Here is a 6,972-nt window from a genome sequence, read left to right on the forward strand (position 1 = left end):
GAAACAAATTGAACCTAGTCAAACTGAACCAATTGAATCAAAAACCAATCCAAATTCAATCAAAATCTTTAAAAAATTTCTAAACCACCAACCAAATCAAAATCGATTCAAACGAACCAAACTGAAAAAACAATTTCTTTTAGTTAATATTTAAATTAAACATACTAATAATATACAGAATACTACAATCCTAAAAAAAGTCACTAAACCCACATATTTTTCATTTTTATTCAATGGCATATATTTTTCTAACCAAATAAATAATCTAAAGATTTGACTAAAAAAGAAAATTCTTGAATTTTTATATGTAAATAGAGGCTGCCTAAAACCAAAACTAAGTGTCATTAAAAACAAAAGTTCTCCGTAGTGTCTCTTTTCTTTGGTGTCTTATGCATAATTTTCTATTTCCACTAGTTAATATTAGTATGATTGTATTTTTAAAAATTGTGGTTTTTGTTTTAGATTTGTATTGAATTTAGTTCACATAATTTTTTTTATCATCATCAGTTTGATGATTTCGTGAACATACGTTTATGTTTTAAAACAATTTTTAAAAAACTAAACTAAGGAAACCGATTAAAACGAACCGAAACACAAATATAAACCGAAATACAAACCAGATCTGAACCGAAACCGATCTAAACCAAATTAAATGTAGGCTCTAACTGGTGACCATTAAATTAGGAATAAGAATGAGTAGAAAATGAATGAATAGGAATAAAATCAATGGAATTAAAAGGAATATTTATTACTTTTGTTCCATATCAATTTTGATAAGGAATACTTTTGTTCTATGGTTCTTTAAAATTTAAGGAATGACAAGGAATCAGACGGAACAAAAATTCGTTATAAATGGTGTAATTTTTAAAGAATGAGTGGGAATAGATCATTCCCCTTGGTTCCATATGTCACCAGTTAGAGCCATAGTTTACTTTGGTTGAAAAAAATTAGAACTAAATTATTTAAACTCAACCGAATTTAAACCGAACCGAGAAAATAACAGAAGTCTCCATTCTGCATATATATCCCAATTATTATTTTTAGTGGTATACCCATATCCAATAACAGCCTTGGATTTTAGTCAATATTTATTCTGTTGCCTAGTGGTGAATCAATATTTAATATCTATCATAGATCGAAGCAACTCTTAAATAACAAGATTAGACCTCAAGTATCTCTCGAGTATCTCGTAGTCATATTCGAATCTTTCTATTCGGGATCTTGTCTGCATGTACTTTAGTATATACAACTACTATTATCAAAGAGTAATCCAAGTGAAATACTGAAACGTAAGCAAAATTTTGATATCGTTTCTAAAGCTAGCATCATTTAATGTGTTCCTACGAAGTTGCAAAAGAGAAAAGAAATATACAAATTTATACTAATAAATTAATTATAAGGAAAACAAACTAATTGTTTCGAAGCATTGCTTTCTTTTTTGCCTGCCAATAAATATAGTTATGTCTGAAGTGAAACCAAATAGAAGTTATTGCTAAGGTCCGTTGCAGTTGAATGTTCTATATAAACAGTCACTGGTGTCGTGTCTTGTTTAATGTTTACTACATAAAATAAAACTAGATCTTGACCCGTGCGACCGCACGGGTATTAATTTTCAGTTTTAGTTTTTATTTATTTATACTAAATAGTATATTTATAATATTTGATCATTTTATAATGACTAAGCTAGGGATAAGTATTTGGGTATCCACTCGAATTCAGTTAAAATTTATTCGGATTTGAGATTTTCGAGTTTAAAGATTCTAACTCTATTCGGGTATTTACAAAACTTTGGTTCCGGTTTGATTTAGATCTTTGCGGGTTTGATAACCCGTTTAAATTATTTTTAAATTTTCAAAATTTATATATCTTTAATATCCTTCAATCTAAAAAATATAACATGTATTTTTGAGTAATGTAAGCTAAAGTACCTAAATTAAAAATTAAAATAAATTTAACTTGAATATTTGGATGAAGAATAAATATATATATATATATATATATATATATATATATTTTAAGTATTTTTGGTGTTTTGATTATTGTTTATCTACTTTAGATGTTTACTTTTGACTATTTTTTATATTTCAAATCAACTTAAAATAGCCTATATCTTGGATATTAACTCGAAAAATAGCTAACATATTGAAGTATATAAATATGATTTAAATACATTCGAATATCCGAAACATTTCGTTCAGATAAGGTTTAGTTATGGTTCTTTAGATACCAAAATGGTAAATCCGTTTGGATATTATCTAGTTTCGGTTTAAATTTGGTAATAATTTTTTCGTTCAGATTTGTTCAATGAAGAGTTGATATTATAATTTCCATGAATTGTTTGTCCAATAAAAATGTATTTTTTTGAATTTGATATTGATTTAATTGAGAAGCTAATGAAGTGTAATTAATTCAATTTAATTTTAGAAAACACATTAATGTAAGTGGAAAAGACAAAACATTAAAATAGAAAATATTATTTAATTGTGTACTTAATTTAATTTTAATTTTGGAAAATACATTAATTAAAGTGGAAAAAAACAGCATTAAAGTAGGAAATATTATTTAGTGTCAGTGGCATAGAAGTGTAAATAACACTGAAAACTAAGGGACATTCTATATGTGTACTTCTCTTTTAATAATATAGATGTGTGTAGGAATTATCTTCTGAATAACTTTAGTTAGGTATTTAAAGAAGAAAAATACCAGATCAAATTAAATTTCAAAAAGAAATATTCATATGTTATTGAGGTAGGTTAGTTGGGTTAAGCGTAAGCGTTAGATGCTATTGCTCTCTTGGTTTGAAACTCCAGGCCATTGGAGAGACTAGAGTCCATTGCCCAAACTCCTCTTAATTAACAAAAAAATGTCATTGTGTTCCATTGGAGAGACTAGAGTCCATCGCCTAAACTCCTCTTAATGTGTATTTACGAGCGATGCTGCTGGACGGTTGCTTTTGCTTACTTTATAAACACACTAGTGGAGTGCTCAGTAGTATATTGTCGCGTTGTCATCACCGCTCTGATTTGATCAACGTCTTAGAAGTCCTCAAATACATGCATATTCCGTCCATGTTTTTTTTTTGCCATCTTAATTTTATTAAAGGTCACTGTCCAAAAGGACAAAATCCAAATAAGAAATACAAACCTAGAATCCATAACGTTAAGATCTTAAGCCCACAAACGAGCCCAAGAGAAGAACCGAAAACTCTAATACACGCGTTATTGAAACAACCACGTTATCACCGCCGAAAAAACCGAAGTCAGAACAGAATGCCATCTCACCGGACTACTCCAGGAACATGCATCTTCAATGCATCCCACCTTATCACCACCGCTTCTTCCTACATAAAGCATCAATCAAGCACCGTCGAAATCTCATCGGGATAATAAGCCACTACACACAAGTCCCCTTTCAGTATGTCGGAGATCATACTCCAAAACAGATCGAGATCTCATCCGACCATCAAAAACACCAAACTACGAAATAAATTTTGGAAACTACACACATACGACTTCACCGCCTGAACCACACAAAAGCCAAATACACCTTAAGAAATAAGGTCATAATTGAAACCTAAAACTGACTATCTTCATCACAGAAGAGGATGACGACGCTAGAAACTAAGCCGAACGACTGTCAAAGGATGAGCACGTCACCGGAATTAGAACCGGTTAGAGAACATCAGAATTGGTAAAAAATCAGAACAGAGCAACATCGGACACACAAGATCCGACCGACGTTGCAGCTAAAGAAATCCGCCGACGTCAGTCAGATTACTCAATCGTACGGTAGAGTTCTAAGAGAGAAAGTAGAATGTTTAGATAGAGAAAAGACGTGCATATTCCCGTCCATATTTTAAAAAATTGTTTCAAAAATACATTTTTTTTTAGTTTTCAATGCATTATTTAATTTAAATTGTAAACTTTAAAAGTCAACGATATTGTGTTTATTAGATTTTTTGTTGATTAAAATTGTGGAAATAATCAATCAAAAAATAATATGTTAACAATCAAAGTTAAGTATATTTATTAATGTGTGAAAATTATAAAACTTATATTATTTGGAAACAATGCGGTTTTGTTGGGAAACCAAGGATAAGAGCAATCAAGAGGCCGAGTTATATGTCATTTTCTTATCTGCTCCCCCGCCCATAAATACATGATTAGAAATTGTCTTAAGAGGGTATGCGTTTTTTATCTGTTAAATTTGATTGGATTTGTTATTTGCCTCGATCCAATTTGAAAAATTCGGATATCTGTATGTTTTGAAACAAATCAAATACTAAAAATCAATATCTTTTTTTAAAACAGAGTAAACCACAAATACTAAAAAAATAGAGACGGATATCTGATCCGCTTCGAATTTATACAAGTAGATGTATATCTATGATTAAATATAAAGTTTTAAATGTATAATATTATATAATTATTATTTAGCATATAATTTATTAAATTTTATTTTGAAAGTTATTTATAAAAATATCAGATTAAAAAAATTATATAAATACAAATTTTCTAAAAATATTTGTTTTATAAAAAATCTTACTAATTTAAAACATTTATAAAAAATATAGTTTCATTAATTTTTTATTTTGTTGTGTAAAAAGATATTTCTAAAAAAAATTGGTTTTACTTTTTTTTTTAAATTTACTTGTATTGAAAAAAATGATGAAATATCCATAAATATCCGTGAATATTCACAAATATCAAAAATAAATTTAGAATATCCAAAAACCGGATATCCATATTTTTGCAAAGTACAAAGCACGAAGCATTGAAAATACTACCATATTTAATTCGGAAAATTAGATATCCGTGAAGTACGAAGTAAATCACAACTACTGAAAATATACTACTATATATTCTATATGTGCCCATGCGTAGTAATTGAACTGCTGATTAAATCTATCATTCAAAGTTCGAAATCATAATTCTTGTTTGAACCCATACGATTGTTCTTGAAGCATGGGTGGCCTGGTGTGGAAGGCTGATAATCTGAAATCTCAAAGATACTTCATGTCTCGAGTTTGGCATGGGTTTTTTTGGTCAACAAAACTTTTGTAGCTGCTTATTTTCTAATAATGTAGTAAAAATTTAATACATATGAGAAGCACACTAAGGGCCGGACTGCTATAACCCCAGGAGTTGCGAGAATTTACAGATGTAGATAGTTGTGGCTTTAAACGTTTTTTAGAGAATGGTAGCAGCAAAACCAGTTTAGTTATTATTGCCTTCACGAGACTCTTATGATTGGTTAGAAATTAGTGCTTTCACGAGATTCTTATGATTGATTAACTATCAAATGCAACAGTTATTAAATAATAAATTAAAAATATTTACAATTTATGTAATTATAAAAGTATTAAAAATCATAATATTATATTAAATATAAAATTATATTTATAAAATCATACTAATTTTTTAAAATTATAGAAAATATTTTTGTTTTAAAGTTTTATAATATAAATTAAAATATATATATATATATATATTTTACAAATTTTATTATTTCAATTTAATTTTTTTACTGAATAATTTTATTTTTATTTTTATTTTTTATTTTAAAGAAAAAAAAATATTTTTCCGCAACCGTAAACGCTAACTGAAACCAACTTTTGATTTTAAAAGGTTCGGAACGCCTTAAAACAATTTTTCGCATTTTCTGTGATTGCTTGAAAAAATTAAACAATCGGTATCAACCACAAAAAGCTGTATTTACGAATGGTAGTAACAAAACCAGTTTCAAGAGCATAAACAACCAGCCAACTCATGTCACAGTGAAGATGAAGAAGCACAAGTAATCACACCAAAGAAAAACTAATTCCCTGTAACAAAACAATTTTTTTTTTTTGCCAAAACAATTCCACCCAGTTGAGGGAGACATAAATCTCGGTATAGTAGTAATCATGATAAAAAAAATGTCTAGACACAACCAAGACCAGCGAAATATACGGAAAACTTGATAGCTAACAATGTAGTGCCATTGTAACCAACAGAGGTTCGGAGACCCATCGACTTATGATTTTAATAATCTAAACAACCATGATATACCAACAACCTGAGAGGCTTGAAAAAGATGAATTAAGTAATTTGATTCGAATCTGATAATAGTAGAAGAATCCAATAAATCCCAAAACTGATTCTGCATAGGAGCTAGATACATTTTTTTTTCTAGATACAAAATTCTGCATAGGAGAGCTAGATACATTTTTTTTTCTAGATACAAAATTCTGCATAGGAGAGCTAGATACATTTTTTTTCCACATACAAAATTTGGCATGAGTTCTCTACCATGATAATTAAACCAGTAAAGTGAAGAGGATTGAGCATCCATCGGATTAGTCCTAAATCACTAATGTATATAAACAAGACAAAATTCTGTAAGAACATCTAAGCTGTCTTAGTCATACAATTTCTCTCAAAACGACAAGGTATCATTTAAATATGGAAATATATAGTCTTATTCGATCTAACATAGCCAGAATTTTCCAAAGAACTGGTTTTATATTGGACTGGTTGTTAAATCAAGTAAAACTAGTTATTATATGAAGTTATTAGGATTCAGAACTATTGGGATTTTTACGAAGGAATCTACAATTAAACATCCCATCAAGTGATGATAATGACAAAGTCTACACTCTATAGTACCTTAACACGCAGAAAATATTGGTCACAACTTGTAACCGATGTTGTAATAATGTTTCAGTGTCATGTAGATTTTACACGCATAAATACTACTAAATACTGATTGCGATTTGCAATAAAGTTTCGTTAACTTAAATGGAAAAAGGTACATAAGGAAAGCCTACAAGCCACAGTGATGCTTAAAAGTTAAAACAAAACCTTCTATAATTCTGACAAAGCTAAATCTTATATGTTATGGTGCAGAACATTGTACATTTCTATATATTTTCTGTGAAATATAGATCTCTATAAATTATAAATGTAGATTTGGTTCAATGAATCTATAATA

Source organism: Raphanus sativus, chromosome 9 (genome assembly GCF_000801105.2).
Source record: "Raphanus sativus cultivar WK10039 chromosome 9, ASM80110v3, whole genome shotgun sequence".
NCBI lineage: Eukaryota > Viridiplantae > Streptophyta > Magnoliopsida > Brassicales > Brassicaceae > Raphanus > Raphanus sativus.